This window comes from Ochotona princeps, chromosome 2 (assembly GCF_030435755.1).
Source record: "Ochotona princeps isolate mOchPri1 chromosome 2, mOchPri1.hap1, whole genome shotgun sequence".
NCBI classification, from domain to species: Eukaryota; Metazoa; Chordata; class Mammalia; order Lagomorpha; family Ochotonidae; genus Ochotona; species Ochotona princeps.
Genome location: NC_080833.1, coordinates 114,668,301 through 114,685,354, shown reverse-complemented (window position 1 = coordinate 114,685,354; position 17,054 = coordinate 114,668,301).

Below are 17,054 nucleotides of genomic sequence, written 5' to 3'. Positions count from 1 at the left end.
GAGCTGGAGCTGATGGCTCAGGTCGCTCCCCTTCCCTTGGCTGGAACAACTGGACAGATCCTTTTAAGATGTGTCTGTGAGACTGGGTGTGGTAGTATTGGTGGAGCGTGTGTGTGTGTGTGTGTGTGTGTGGCAGTGTTGGCAAAGTCCCTCTGTGTGTATGTGTGTGTGTGTGTTAGCTAGCTATGTGCTGAAATTGGATGAAGTTGGAGGGTATCTGCTCTTCAGTGCGATTGTGTTTCTGTATGTTTATGTTAACTGGATGTCAGAAATAAAAAGTTGACTTGTCAAAGGTTCTTTTTGTGGGAAATTGTGAAGCATCCCTGAGCTCCTCTGTGCAAACATGAAGACATCATCCTAGTAGCCTGGGGCTGGTTCCCGGGGTGCTGTCATACCCCACTTCCTGTTTCCTGTCTCAAGGCAGAGCTGCTTCCTGGAGCCCTCTAACAGCCAAGCCTTCCTCGGGCTGGATGAGGGTCCTTGAGGGTGAAGCTGATGCTGAGGGTCCTTGAGGGTGAAGGTGATGCTGTGGTCTAGGCTTGTGCTGTCCAATGTGGCAGGAGACTGTCCCCTCCCTCTTCCTGCCCAGCCAGGTTTACTAATGGACTTCTCTGAGGCTATAGACGTAGCTGCATCAGAGCCAAGCGAGGGTTTCTCAGATCATTTGGAGAACTTCTTTAGTTTGAACTAGTGCTTTATTTGGTGGATGGGGTTCAGGAGAGACTGGAGCATGCTAAACCAGACGGGACTGGCTGTCATTGGTTACCTCATTCCCTTCCCATCAGGAACTTTCTCTGCTCGCTAAATTTCTATTTCCACCTTCCACAGTCCCTCAATCTATTTATTAGGGAGCAAGAGGGCAAATAAAGGGTTGACCTTGTCTCATTTCTTTCTGTGGAGCGGGAGTGCCACTTTGGCATGTACTGTTTCTCTATCTGAGAACCCCTAGCAGAATTTGAGTTTTCTATTAAAAATCCAAAAATAAAAACAAACTGAAAAGAAAGAGAACAATGAAACTAAGGATCATACACCAGTAACAAAAAATATTTCCACAGGAACTAAAATTCAAGCCAATAAGTAAAAAGGAAATGGTGTGGTTCGGTAGGGGTGGGAATTCTGAAATATGTTTTAGTTGTGTGTCTTGCTTGTGAGACTGGGTGGGAGGGAGAGGGGAGAGGCCATGGGGAGAGTGGATGGTTCCTGACTTCTCACTCGCGGAGTGATCTGTGGTGTGAATGAATCACTTGGAGCCAGCGGTGGAATTCACCTCTCTGGCTTGCAAGAGCCCCCTTGGAGTTGGAAAACACCTTGTCTGCTCCGTTTTAGAATGTCAAAACTAATTTTTTGTAATAAATGTTTATTTTTCACATTGAGTTCATTTAACGCCTGAAGTTCTGTGTGAAGATGATGGGGACTGCCCAAGCGACTTGAATGTCCAAACTCTTCCTGGTAACCATTTACTAAGATTAAGGATATCCTTCCTTCCGTACTCTTGCTAGCTGTTTTTTTTCCCCTTAAGTTTTTTATTTTTGAAACGGTTAAAAGAGAGGGAAGTGGGGAGATGGAGAGACAGATCTCCCATCCACTGGTTGATTCCTGAAGTGGCCAGAGATGTGTTGTTCTGAAACCAGGAGCCAGGAGGATCCTCTAGGTCTGCCATGTGGGTGCAGGGCTGCTAGCATTTGAGCCATCTGCTGCTGCTTTCTCAGGGAGCTGGATCAGAAGTGAAACAAACAGCAGTGGAACTGGTGCCCACATACGATACCAGTGCTGGAGGTGGCATTTAATGGCCTTAATGGCTGGGACTGAGCCACTCCAAAGCCAGAAGCCAGGAGCTTCCTCCAGGTCTCCCACGCGGGTGCAAAGTCCCAAGGCTTTGGGCTGTCCTAAATTACTTTCCCAGGCCACAAACAGGGAGCAGGAAGAGGGAGTAGCTGGGACATGAACTGGTGCCTGTATGGAATCCTGGCTCATGCAAGGCAAGGACTTTAGCCACTAGGCTACCGCACTGGGCCCTGATGGTTACTTTTTAATTTAGTTTTTTCCCATTGGCTTGTGCTAGAATGGGAGTGATCCTAAAATGGACATTTTCTTTTTCCTTTTTAATTTATTTTTAAAGTTTATGTTTAGTGATGTTTGCGTAGTTGATTATGGTGGAGGGGTTTGAGGATTAGGGGAAAGCAGGTAAGACCATCCGTTTCCAATTTGTTTTTCTTTCCTGTATCTGGGGAAGGAGGGGGATAAGGGGAAAAGCTGCACCCAGCCTTCCAACCGCCTTGGTATTCAGGGATAGAGAGCACCCTGATGTCATCCCAGGGCCCCGATGTGGAGAATGCTCCAAGGGTTCTGAAGCGTGGTTTTTTTTTTTTTAATTTATTTTTATTGGAAAGGCAGATATACAGAGAGGAGGAGAGAACAGAGGAAGATTTTCTTTCCGATGATTCCCCAAGTGGCCTCAATGGCTGGAGCTGAGCCAATCCGAAGCCAGCAGCCAGGAGCTTTTCCCAGGTCTCCCATGTGGATGCAGGGTCCCAAGGCTTTGGGCTGTCCTTGACTGCTTTCCCAGGCCACAAGTGGGGAGCTGGATGGGAAGTGGAGCTGCCCGGATTAGAACCGGCGCCCATATGGGATCCCGGGCATGTTCAAGGTGAGGACTTTAGCTGCTAGGCCATGTCACTGGGCCCTAGGTGGTTTTGATAATTCTGAAATGCTGTCCATCTCACCAATCCAAGGATGAGGAAATTCTTCCAATGTCCATTGGCTGACATAATTGACCTTAGAGTATACACTCAACCAGTTATTTGCTGTCATTGTTTGGCTGGGGTAGCTGTATAGTTTGTTCTGCCCTCCTTCCTCGGTTATGGTACCACATATCCTCTGTAGGTGCTAATGGACTGCTGTATCCTCCATGTGCACTTGGGTATGCTTGTCCACTGCTCGGTCTAATTGACTTGACGAGGCCCAGTTCTGACACACGCACTCCACAGATCCTGTGATTCTCCCCATGGTTGAAGTTCTGCGTTCAGTGGTTCAGTGGGGGTAAATCCCTGTAGAAACCTTGTCTGAAGTAATCTGCAACCTGACTCTTGTGTGTGCTTGCCAGTATGGACTCAGGCTCAGCCCATCACCCACATCAGCTTATGCACACACTGGTAGTTGCAATTACTGGGTCAATTTTCTCTCCAGCCCTGTCTCTTACGTAAATCAATGGATGCTGTGGCCCAACCCATCCCTGCCCACCACACACTCGCCCTCATGTACGTCAGCGGGAGCAGGAGCCTAGTTGGAGTAACCCTCAATAACCCCAGTAGCCTGTGTTTGGCAGTATGTGCAACAGACTAGTCTGTCCCGCCTCCCATTCAGCCCTTTACACATCAATGGCATTGAAGCTTAGCTCAACCCAACTGACCCAACTATCTAGCCCACGCTCATACCAGTGGATGCCACCACCTGTCTAGCCAGGCCCACCCCCTCCCCTAGTTCTCATGCTCACCAGTGGGAGTTAACCCATCAGAGAGATGCCCACAGTTTCCCTCCTGGGCCCACTCCCATTCCCAGATCTTTCACTCTCCGGGTGGTTATGCAGTCTAGCTTGACAGGATTTGCCCCAAGCCCCATCACTTGCCAGCTGATGTGGCAAAGCCCAACCAACCTGCTGTTACTCTGGCCTGTGTACCAGTGGGTACAGTCAGTTAACAGCCCAACTCTCTTACCCAGCTCAGGTGCAGGCCAGCAAGAGTTGTAGCTCTGCTTGGCCTCGTCTGCCCCTGATTCCAGTTCTCCAACTCATGAGTAGGATCAGTGGTCCAGCAGGGCAGCCACCCCACAGCCTCCCCTACCGGGCTCGCACCCACCCACCCCCACTGGGTCTCACACGTGCTGGTGGGTACTGAGGCCCAATCTGGCATGGCCTGCTTCACCTTGGCATTTGCTGGCATGTGCTGTAGCCTGGCCTAGCCCTATCTGTCCCCAGCTCCAGCTCATGCTGGTGGGTGTTTCAGCCTAGTCCAGCTCAGCAAAATGGACATTTTCTGTGTTACAGGGAGACTGGAGGGATGGGAAGGGCAGGGTTGTGGATACTGGGTGTTTTCCTTGGGATGTGAACCCACCATCAACTGGGATGAAACGATGGAGTACTAAGGACATATTTGTTCTGCCTTCCCTTCAAGATATAAGATGTGATGATTTGTTACACATACTCATTTTTTTTAAAGATTTATTCATTTTATTACAGCCAGATATACACAGAGGAGGAGAGACAGAGAGGAAGATCTTCCGTCCGATGATTCACTCCCCAAGTGAGCCGCAACGGGCCGGTGCGCGCCGATCCAATGCTGGGAACCAGGAACCTCTTCCGGGTCTCCCACGCGGGTGCAGGGTCCCAATGCATTGGGCCATCCTCGACTGCTTTCCCAGGCCACAAGTGGGGAGCTGGATTGGAAGTGGAGCTGCCGGGATTAGAACTGGCGCCCATATGGGATCCCGGGGCTTTCAAGGCGAGGTCACCTTAGCTGCTAGGCCACGCTGCCGGGCCCTCATTTTGTTTTGATGGCGCAAATTAACACTCATCACACCCCTACTCTTCCTTAGAGACCTAGGATATCATCTTGTAACTTTGAATTTACACCCTTTGACCAACAAACATGGCTACTCCCATCTTTACAGGATCTATGCTATTAAGACCATGGGGGAGAGTGAAGAAAATTGAGTCCATTACTGAATGAGGGATAATGTGAGGGCACTCTGAAAAGTTTGTGGAAATGGAATTAAATCCTAGGTTTGTGCAAACAACTTTGGAATCTGTGTAAATTAATGGTAGAAGTTTTTGTTTGTTTTGTTTTTGTTTCTTTTTAATAAAACAAAATAATGAAAGGACATCTTTCAAAGCCATTTTCCATAAACTTTTTGAAGAACCTTCATGTCCCATGGGGCCAGGCAATATATTAATACAGTGAGTAAGTAAAAAAAAAGTACAGTTTACATTACATTTTTTTTCTTTTTATGATAGTTTTTGTTTTTATTTTTACTTGAAAGGCAGAGGGAAAAATAGACAAAGACCTTAACTTCTGCTGGTTTACTCTTCAAAAACTTGCAGTGGCCAGGATTGGGCCAAGCAGAGGCTAGGTGCTGGGAACTCAATAGAGGTCTCCCATGTGGATAGCAGCACCCAAGTACTTGAAGTATCATTGACTGCTCCTCTTCCTCCAAAGCCCTCTTAACAGATTCAGACCTGGACACTGATGTGGGTTGTGATTGTCTAAATGCATATGCCTTTTTAATTTAGCCTCCACAGTTTTTTACCCCTCCTTTGTTTTTTTTAGGGCTTGGCACTATGGCACAATGACTAAATCCTCATCTTATAAGTGCTGGGATCCCATATTTTTGTCGGTTGATGTCCCTACTGTTCCACTTCCCATCCAGCTCCCTGCTTGCGACCTGGAAAAGCGGTAAAGGATGGCCCAAGGCCTTGGGACCCTACACCTGTATGGGAGACCCAGGAGAAGCTCCCTGCTCCTGGCTTAGGATCAGCTCAGCTTCAATTGTTACGGCCACTTGGGGAGTGAACCAGCAGATGGAAGATCTTTTTCTCTCTCTCTCCTTCACTCTGTAAATCTTCCTTTCTAATAAAAGTAAATAAAAGTCAGATATACTGAGAGGAGGAGAGATAGAGAGGAAGTGGAGCTGCCGGGATTAGAACCAGCGGCCATATGGGATCAAGGCAAGGACCTTAGCTACTAGGCCATGCTGCCAAGCCCAAGTAAATAAATCTTAAGAAAAACAAAAACATGCTGAGAAACTTGCCCAGATTCACACAACCAGTACTGGTAAGTCATGGATCTGATGAAGACAGCTGGGTAATGATCAACCTCACTCCATGATTTCAGGCGGGAAGAAAAGCAGAAGGAAGTGAAATTGGAAAGAAGTAAACCTCTCCTGTGGCTGGTGAGAAGGCAGGGATAAGAGAGGAGCACCTGGGGTTCCCTGTGGACGGCAGGGAGGAAAGGGGGTAAAGCTCTTAGCAAGGTAGAACTCATGAGTGCCACCTTCTGGAAGAAAGGATGAACCCATCTCGCCCGTGACCAGATGAGAAACGGGGCGTTCCTGCTGCAATCTCGGGCGGCAAGGAGTTACCAGGAACAACTTCACTTTTGGAATGAGGAAGGATTCAGAAACAGCCTTGTCAGGTGAAAGTCAACACCATCCAGCCTACGATTCTGCCTTTGGGTTCAAAAAGTCAGCTTGTACACAAAACAGAAAAGATCTACAACCAGAAAGCCACCCTTGGTGACCTGGTACCCTACCAACATGTTCTGTCTCAGGTGTTGATAATAACAAACTAACAGAGTTGGATATTTGAAGGTTACTGGATAGTTAGACCCAAGGAAAAAAAAATTTGGACTAATAGAGGGCAGTTATGGTTCAGAGGCTTGAGCAAGCATGTTCTGTGGTGGGTAAGGTGCCCATTTTAGTGTCAGGCTGACCTTGTTTGGTTCCAGACTTCCCTGTGACCTTGGCACGGTTTTTGCTCTGTCTTAATTTTCTGTTCTTTCTTTAGAGGCTTTTTATTCATTTGTTTTTACTGGAAAGTCAGATTTACAGAGAAAGAGACAGGAAAATCTTCCATTCACTGGTGCACTTCCCAAAAGGTTGCAACAGGTGAGCTGAGCTGATCTGAAGCCAGGAGCCAGGAACCTCCGCTTGGTCTCCCACGCAGGTGCAGGGTCTTAAGGCTTTGAGCCATCCTCTACTGCTTTTCCAGGTCACAAGCAGGGAGCAGGATGAGAAGGCCTGAGACATGAACTGGTGTCCATGTGGGATGCAGGCACTTGCAGACATAAGATTAGCCATTGAACCATTGTGCCAGCCCTAGTTTTTTGCTCTAAAATAGGGTGACCAGGGACAGGTGTGTGTTAAGACACTGCTGGGATATCTGCGTGCCACACTGGAGTGCCTTGTTGGAATCCTGTCTCCGCTGCTTTCAATCCAGCTTCCTGTTAGTACCTTGGGTGATAACAGAGGCTGGGTCAAGTACTGCGTCTCTGCCATCCACACAAGAGATGTGGATTGGTTTCTGGGCTTCTGGTTTTGATCTATCCCAGCCTCAGCTGATGTGGATCTTAGGAGAGTGAACCCCTGGATGAAATATCTCTGTTTCTATTCAGTCTCTTGCCTTTCAAAGAAAGCAATTTAAACATTTATTTACACATTTGGTATGAGTTTTTAAATTAAGAAATACTTTTTTTTTTATTGGAAAGGCAGATTTACAGACAGAAGGAGAGACAGAAAGATCTTCCATGTGCTGGTTCACTCCACAAATGGCCACAACGGCCAGAACTAAGCTGATCTGAAGCCAGGAGCCAGGAGCCAGGAGCCAAGAGATTCTTCCAGGTCTGCCAGGTGGGTACGGGAGTCCAAGGCTTTGGGCCGTCCTCTACTGCTTTCCTCAGCCACAAGCAGAGAGCTGGATGGGAAGTGGAGCAATTGGAATACGAACCGGTGCCCTTGTGGAATTCAGGCATATGCAAAGTGTGGACGTTGCAGCTGCTTGGGGAGTGAATTAGCGGATGGAAGATCTTCCTCTCTGTCTCTCTTCCTCTCTGCTCTGTATATCTGACTCCCCCTCCAATAAAAGAGGTGAAGTAGGCAAAGTTTCTAGGTCGTTTTGTGGTGCTCCAAGTAAGAGCCATCCAACTGTTGATTGTGAACTGGAAGTTTTAGGCCTGGGATTGTCAAACTTTTTTATAAAACTTTTTTCAAAGATTTATTTTTATTGTAAAGTCAGACACACAGAGAGAGGAGAGACAGAGAGGAAGATCTTCTGTCCAATGATTCACTCCCTGAGTGGCAGTAATGGCTGGAGCTGAGCCAATACAGACAGGAGCCAGGAACTTTTTCTCTGTCTCCCACGCAGGTGCAGGGTCCCAAGGCTTTGGGCTGTCCTAGACTGCTTTCCCAGGTCACAAGCAGGGAGCTGGATGGGAAGTGGGGCCAGCAGGACACAAACTGTTGCCCCTGTGGGATCCAGTACATGCTAAGTGAGGACTTTAGCCACTAGGCTACCACGCTGGGTGGAAGCTTTATTTTTATTATTTTATTTTTAGATCTCAGTATGACTGCACAGCTCTGCACCTGTCTTGGGAAAGCATCCATGACTATCAATGTGACTGTGTCTCAGTCGTACTTATTATTTCCTGAGCTCTATCAGGAAACAATTATCTTGGTTTGTTTTAAAAAATATAAGAATTGTTTTAGAGCCCAGGCCATCCTGAAACAGGTGATAGGCTGACAATCGGAGATGCAGCCCAAACTGAAAAGAAGTAAAGGGAGTTGATTCAGCCGGCTGATCCTCCCTGTGTAAGGCTGGGATCCCATATGGGTGCTGCTTTGTGTCCTGGCTACTCCACTTCCCATCCAGTTCCCTGCCTGTGTGGAGGACAGCGCAAAGACTTGGGACTCTGCATTCATGTGGGAAACCTGGGAAAAGCTTCTGGCTCCTGGTTTCAGATGTTCTCAGCCATTTGGGGAGTGAATCAGCAGATGGAAGATCTTTCTCTTATTTATTTATTTATTCATTCATTTATCTCTTTGTCTCTCTTTCTCTCTGTACATGTGCTGCCTTTCCAATAAAAATAAAGGAAAGAAAGTGAACAAAATTAGCTTAAAAAATGTTTAGATAAGCCTGTTTGTTTTTAAGATTCCTCTGGTCCCAGTCTGCGACATTCCTCATGAGAAGAAAAGCTAAATCATCCGTGCTTGCCACCCAGGAAAGGAGAGAATGGAAATCAGTGAGAAGTGTGACACTCATATCACACAGTCATTTTAGAATAACGTTTTAATCTGGTTTCTGTTCGTAATTGATTCTCCAATAAATGTTGGGCCAACAATAATGCTATCACTTCCAGTAATCCGCTGGTTATTATTTATAGCTGCTTAGCTGCTGTCACCATCTTCCTTGTGGTCAGGGAGCTTGTGTTCATTATATGTGGCCAGTGTCTGGCACATTTCACCCATCAGTCAGTGATGAATGAGCTAAGTATCAGGTCCCACATGCAGACTGAGATGCGTGGTGATAGTGGAGGAGCCTCTGTGCCGGCTGTTACCATCACTGTCACCTCCTGCTGTCTGCAGGCCAGCCAAATGAGTCAGCAGGAGGGAGATGGGGACAGAGGATCCAGCTCCTGAATTTTTCAATGTAGATGTCACACTTTGCTCCTGGTGTGTGGACTGTGAAGTCTGCGGGGCAGGGTACAGTGGAAGAGAGGGTGGTGGCCCCATTGACATGTCCCTGGCATGCTGAGGGGTGCTCCCAGGCCTCTTGCGAGGGTCTAAGAGCTTGAATGTTCAGAGTGAAACATATTATTTGGAACTCAGAAATTCCAGGTTGTGTCTGATTAAGAAAAATCACTGGAGGATATTGTTTTGGATTATATTCCTGCCCTAAGCCCCAACAGACCAGGTAAAAACCAAAATGGAATCACTAGTGCTAATTTCTGATGACCAAACTGAAACTGAAACAGTTTATCACTTGAGATATTACGGAAACAGTAGGCAACTTTCCCAAACTGGTCTGTTCAATCGGGATGCCGGTGTAATTAATCCCTACACCAAAGAAGTGGCCTGAAAAAGATCTAAGTTAGTCAGTATACAGCTGTTTCCTTGTCCCAACCATGTAAGAAGAGCAATGGGGAAAATGATCCATCTGCTTTTTGCTTTCATTTGTGCTTTGTCCAGCCTTTCTCCATCTCTCTGCTCAGCCTGTTAAAATACTAATGCTATACTATGAAGGAAAGTGTTGCCAGATTCTATGACAAATATGAAAGTAACACAATTATAAGCCCAGAGCGATGAACTAGTGGCTAAATTCTGGCCTTGCATGTGCCAGGATCCCATATGGGCACTGGTTCATGTTCCAAGTGCTCCACTTTCCATCCAGCTCCCTGCTTGCATCCTTGAAAAGCAGTAGAGGACAGCCCAAAATCTTGGAACCCTGCACCCATGTGGGAGACTCAGAGGAAGCTCCTGGCTCCTGGCTTTGGGTCAGCTAAGCTGTTGCCATCGTGGCCACTTGAAGAGTGAACCAGCAGATGGAAGATCTTTCTCTCTGTTTCTCCTTCTCTGTGTAAATCTGACTTTCCCATAAAAAAAATCTTAAAAAGTTAAAGAAGAAAGTAAAATAATTATGACCTTCAGGTAGTGTTAGGTCAGTGGTAGGTTTGTTCACCGAGGGATCATGTTGGTTTCTCATTAAGTGCGAGTTCCCTGCTGCCTTCCACCTATAAATAAATCAATAAATACATTAAAAATGATAACTAAGGAAGACCAGGAGGAGGGAGAAGAACCTAGCTAGTGGTGGCAGCAGACACTGAGAACCTATCACCTTTAGTAGTAGAATAGGGCCAGGTGCCTGAGGTCTGTAGGTTGCCCTCCAATATTTTAAAGGTTAGATGGACAAAGGAGTAATTTGTAGGTGATACTGTGAAATAAAATCAGTAAAAAGTGATGCCCAACATCTGGCATGCAGACTTGTCTAGCTGCCTTCTTCCACCACGTCAGCATGACAAAGGCCAGTAGTGCTCCCTTTCAGTGCCATGCCCTCCGTCCCGTGTTGAATGCCTGCTTCCCCCAAATACCACCAAACTGTGAGCAAGCAAGCCTGAGTCCTCTGTTTCCTGTTATAAGGCAGCGAAATACCTCGACACAGTCTTGACAGTGTTTTTGGAGAAAGGGAATGAGTAGGAAGATATTGATGAGTTTTTGGGAGTTTACCTTTCAATATTGGGGGTGATACAGGGGATGCTGATATTGGAATAATTTGTTGGAAAATATTTTAGGATTAGCTGAAAACATGAGGGAAAGGTTCTCAAGGTATTCTTGTACAGCAAGCCATTTTACTCTAATGATGCGGAGGATGTCTAGTTATTGGCTAGAGTTTCTTGGAACGGTAAAAGCTTGTTAATGTGTGCCCTGCAAGTAGTAGTAATGTAAGCATCGCATGGACTGCAACCCAGAGGAAAAGTTAGCATCTAGCTTTTCTCATGGAAGAAGAGGCAGGAAATTTGCTAGGTGAGTATTAAGTGCAGTTACCTGCAGGGAAGATATTTTCTTGCAATAAAATATGTTGCCAGCAGGTGGAGATAGACCCACCTGGCACAGGTTTCTTCCAACTGGGGTGCTAGTTTATGGACCTGATTTGCTCAGCAGTTTGAGTGGTTAAAAATAGCTTTGGTTGGAACACATTCAACAGCTTGCTAACATAGTCTGTTGGTGATACTGTGGTGGAAACAAGCGACATTACAAGCTTTTTATGGGAAAACCAAAAGGTGTATCTGATAGGAAGTAATTTGGTGACATTAACAAAACTACATTTGCATTAATATTAGGAGCTTATCCTGAAGATGCACCTCTAACAATCTAAAAACACAAAGCCACGAAGTTAGTTGATTGCAGTATCATTTATTGCAACACATGCTACACTAAGACTGTTCAAATGTCAGAAATTGGCTCAACAAAGCATGACATACTCACAAAATGGCAAACTAGGAAACTGTGAAAATAAAGATCTTTAGAAACTGAACTACTTTCTAGGTGTTTTGTTAAATGAGAGAGTTAGACTAATTTTGGGGGGGAGAAAAAGAAAATAAGAACACTGTATTCTCGTGGAAACAAGCATGAGAAAATACATTGTAAAATTTTGAAGTAAAAAAAAACTACAAAGCTCATCATTTGGGAGAAGTAGCAAAGAGCTGGGTGAAACAGTTTTAATTTTCTTAAACGTACTTTATCTTATTCTCTGTGGATAAGACTTCTAATTCTCTACAATAGTCAAGTCCCCCCTTCACCTTCTGGCCCCTCCACCAGCCTAAAGGGCACCCAGCCCTCTGTGCCCTCCCAGTTCTGCCCATGTCGCACTGTGCTGCAGGGTCCTGCGCAAGGGCGAGGGCGCGGCTCACCCCTGCCTGCTCCCCAAGCTCACTAGGGCCAGAACGCTTGGCGGCAGCTCCAGCTGATGCAAACTACATACGAGGCTTGAACGAAATATCAGCGTCTAAGTCTGAAGCGATGAGGGAACTGCCAGAAAGATCAAAGAGTTGGGAATGGTTCAGGCTTGGGTTTGTAGGGCGTGAGTCTGAAGCGCTGGAGGACTGAGTGGACTGTAGGAGGGGTGCAGTTTGACGGGCAGCCTCGGGAACCACCTGGTAAGGGATGTCCCATTGGAGTCCTGGTCTGGAGTCCTTCACCTGCGAGGTAGCTGCCCCTGCCCCAGGCACCTGCGAGGCCTCGACCCTGTGTATGGGACTGTTCAGGTTGCAAGTGTTTAGAGGCCCTCGTTGTTGGAGGGGCAGTGTCAAGACCCACCGCCCCGCGGAGATGCCAAGTGCTCACGGAAGTCGCCGGGAGCCTTGAAGGGCCCCAGACCTTTGTTTCAGCCCTCGCACATGGAGGCGATCTGACAGGTGAGCGCTGCGGCTCTGGTGGATGCCCGCGTTGGCCAGTTTGGACGTTTGGAGTCGTTCTAAGGCTTTGCACTTTGTAAAGTATCAATAAGGAAATGTGTGTCGCATGAAAGTTATTGTCAAAGAGGCAGGAAGTGGGGCGTTGATCATGCTTCAGCTGTGACACTGGAAGACTGAAAAGACAAACAGAACACAGTGTGAGGCCCGACGCGATGACTCCTTTGCTAAACCCTGGGCTAACTCCAGAATCCCTCATGGGCACCGGTTTCTAAAGTCCTTGCCTTGAATATGCCGGTTCATGTCCCGGCAGCTCCACTTCCCATCCAGCTCCCTGCTGTGGCCTGGGAAAGCAGTGGAAGATGCCCAAAGCCTTGGGATCCCGCACCCATGTGGAAGACTCTGAAGAGGCTGCTGATCAGCTGAGTTCCAGTGTTTATGCTACGTGGGGAGTGAACCAGGGTACAGATTTTTCTGTCTTTCCTTCTCTCCGTAAATGTGCCGAAGAACCTCAGTGTTTTCTGCTTTTGTGATTTCTGCCTCACTTGATTGGCTGAGGAGCAGTGTGAACTGAAGGCCTGACCGTCTATACCTGGCAGGTCACAGCACTCAGGAAGGAGACCCCCGTGTGCTTGTCAGATAAGAGTCCTCTAGCCCACCAGTTGGCATTTTTTGAAAGCTGCTTGCTTCAAACCCATCAATAGAAGCCTGCCAACGTGCTGTTTTTAAAAGACCAATCACGACTGTTTAATTGTGTGGAATTGGCCTGAGCCTGTGCTGTTCAACCTCTTCCCCCTTTTTCCTGCCCCTTCTTCTGCCCTTTCTGCTGATGCCAATTCAGGTGCCACCCCTCCCCCAGTCCCTCTGGGCTGGGGTGATGGCTGGGATCCTGGGTCTGAATCAACCACCCTCACGCGTTTGCATCAGACTTCAGAATCCTGATGATTTTCCCGGGAGCGCAGAATCTGGGCACATCACTGCCTTTCCAATAAAATAAGCAAGTCTTTATTAAAAAAATAATACATAAAAGAGAACCCAGTGTGTCACTGCGTGAGAGGCCGGCTGAAGAAAGGGCAGGAGGCCGTCAGGCAGATGATCCGCCCTCTGGGTTTGCCAATTAATGCTTTTCTAGGTGAGAAACAAAGTCATCTTAGCCGGATAGAGTAGAACTTAGAGCATCGGGACTAGATTAAGAGTTGTTTTCTTGGATGTTTGCATATAGAAGCAGTGGCTTCCCAGTCCCTGAGCAGGCAGCCTTGGTGGAAGGTTTACACCTCAAGGAGGCAGAAATGGTTTTTAATTACTAACTGTCTAAAGTAATTGTTCTTAAGAAGGGGTTTAGGGGTCTATGCCTTTTTTCTAAGCGTTGGTTGGAGAAAAAAGCAGTAAATATTTCTGGCAGCATTGAGTTCGGGGGAGCGTTTTAATTGTGGGTTTGGAGTGGGGTGGGGCCTGGGGTGGTTTTAGGGCTATGGACTTGCTGGAGTTTGACTAATTCTTTGCTACCTGGTGTTGAGGGGTGGTGCTGGCTTCCAACAAGCTGGCAATGGTAGAGTGGACAATGAAGATCATTGATGGGCCCAGTTCATGATTCACTACAGCCGGCAGCCAAAAGCAAGCACTGCTCTCAGACAGGCGCCTTGGGAAGGATTTCCTCAGCCTGTTGGCCATCGGGATGGGGGCAGGGAGGTTCGGAGAGGGGGAGGGAATAAACAATGTATGACTTTTTGCTACCCAAATCCCTGTTGTTAGTGAAGAAAAAACGGTGATGATCCTACCAAAATGGTGAAATAGACAAATATAGGCACTCCTTAACTGGAGTACTGGGAATTGTTTAGACTACAGGATTTCCTGACCTTTTTAGGGATTTTTTTTTTTTGTCTCCAACTACTTTGCAACTGTATAGAGAAATTTGCTTTTGGATTCCTGATAATGATGCAAATGATTAGGGCCTAAATGAGCTCAGCTGGCTAATCCTATATGGGTGCTGGATTGTGTCCTGGCTGCTCCATTGCTCATCCAGTGAGAGAGCAGTGGAGAATGGCTCAAAGCTTTTGTATCCTGCACCTGTGTGGGAGACCTGGAAAAAGCTCCTGGCTCCTGGTTTTGGACTGACTCAGCTCCGCCCATTACAGACATTTGGGGAGTAAACCAGTGGTTGGAAGATCTTTCTCTCAGTCTCTCCTTCTCCCTATACATCTGTGTTTCCAATAAAACTAAGATAAATCTTCTTTAAAAGTGATGCAAATAGTCCCAGTTACTGAAAACACAAAAAACAAATTTCCTCTGGTAGAGATGCACTTGCTCTCTGCTCTCTGGAAAGGAAGAAGATTCCAGAAATTGCACTTTGGCTTTGTAGCTAACCATGAGCTAATTGTTAAACACAAGTTACATTCATTTTACATTTATATGGGAGTCATGATTTTACCCTTTTGAATGTTTTATTTTGTTTGCTATTGACAGAAATTGTACCCATGTATAATACATAATTTTTAGAAATGAGAACATGTTTTTTTCTAAGATTTATTTATTCTTACTGGAGAGATTCACAGAGAGGAGAGACAGAAATATCTTCTGTGGCTCACTGCCTAAGTGTCCACAGTGGCTGCAGCTGAGCTGATCTGAAGCTAGGAGCCAGGAGTTTCTTCCTGGTCTCCCATGCAGATGCAGGGTTCCAAAGCTTTGGCCCATCCTCAACTGCTTAGCCAGGCCACAAGCAGGGAGCTGGATGGGAAGCGGGGCTGCCAGGATTAGAACCAGCACCCATATGGGATCCCAGGCACATTCAAGGCGAGGACTTTAACCACTATGCTATCATGCCGGGCCCAAAATACAAAGCATCTTAGCATTAACATCTTTACTGTCTGCCCAAGAAGTGAACAGAGGGAACCTGACTGGACAATAGGATGCTAGACTCTATGTATGGTATATGCTTGCAATGAGGGAATCCCAACGGAACTTGAGCTGTGGTTATGCATCAAGATGAAGAAATTCACCATGGGGGGAAGGTTTGGGGTGAAGGGGGGAGAATCCCAGTACCTATAAAGTTGTGTCATGTAATACAATGTAATTAATGAATAAATGAGTAGAAAAAAAAAAAGAAGTGAACAGAGGGTGAGAATACAGACACACAGGGGCCATGCACAGGGGTACCCGTCCTTAAAGTTTGTCCGTGGCAAGCCAGAGAGCAAGCAGGTACTGGGGAGGCCAAGACTTGGAGTGCTAGAGTGACTGAAGCAGGTGACCAACAGAGTGAGCCCCTCCCTATCTTGGGTCTTTCTGGGGCCTTGTAGGGGACTCAACAATGCAATACTGCCCCTCTCAGGTCCAGGTGATGATAGGTGAGCATCACAGGTGGGCAGAAGGGATTATGTGGGTAGGGAAGGTGTGGCTTCCCTGAATTAACTGCTTACCTCACATCCAAATTTATCAATCAAAAGGTAGAAAAGGGGAGAAAAGGGACCAGCGGCTAAAGTCCTCGCCTTGAACGCCCCGGGATCCCCTATGGCGCCGGTTCTAATCCCAGCAGCTCCACTTCCCATCCAGCTCCCTGCTTGTGGCCTGGGAAAGCAGTTGAGGACAGCCTAAAGCCTTGGGACCCTGCACCTGCGTGGGAGACCCGGAAGAACCTCCTGGCTCCTGGCTTCGGATTGGCATAACACCGGCTGTTGCACTCACTTGGGGAGTGAATCATCAGACGGAAGATCTTCCTCTCTATCTCTCCTCCTCTCGGTATATCTGACTTTAATAAAAATAAAATAAATATTTAAAAAAAAAAAGAAAAAAAGAAAAAAAAAGGAGGGGGAAATGGAATTCATTCACAATGGGCAGCAATGTCTAGCACCTTATCAGAACAAAAAGGAAGCCAGAAGGGTGTGATTCATGTCTTTCTCTTCGCATTCTGATAAGCTGAAAACTCTGGCACCATTTCTTTGACAGTAGCTCAGAGATGGGGTTGGTGTAGGTTGATGTGAGAACAGCTGTTAAGCAATGGGAACTTAAAATTGTGATTTTGTTCCTTTGCTCTCCCACAAGGGGCTTGAGGGACAAAGCTTGGGAGAATGTGCCCTTGGAAGGGGTAAGAAAATGGTGAGGAGCCTAGTGGCTGAAGTCCTTGCCTTGCATCCACTGGGATCCCGTAGGGGTGCCAGCTGTGTCCTGGCTGCTCCACTTCCCATCCAGTTCCCTCCTTGTGGCATGTGAAGACAACGGGGGACTGCTCAATGCCTTGGGACCTTGTACCTTGTGGGAGATCTGGAAGAAGCTCCTGGCTCTTGGTTTAGGGTCAGCTCAGCTTGGCGAGTGACCCAGAGGATGGAAGATTTTTTTTTCTCTGTCTCCTCTATGTAAATTTGACTTTCCAATGGAAATAAATAAATCTTTTTTTTTGTAATTGAAGAGCAAGATTTTATAGTTCACAAAGTAACTTCATCAGGGACCAGAGACCCGAACTATCCATGAACCCATTTGATTCCTCACAGTGTCAAAAGTAAATTAGATGGAACTCAAGCCTGTGCCGGTTTGAGATGCTGGACTATATGTAGAGGCCTAGCACGCTATGCCACCATACCTTCCACCTAGCGTTTGAGCTTTTTTGTTTGC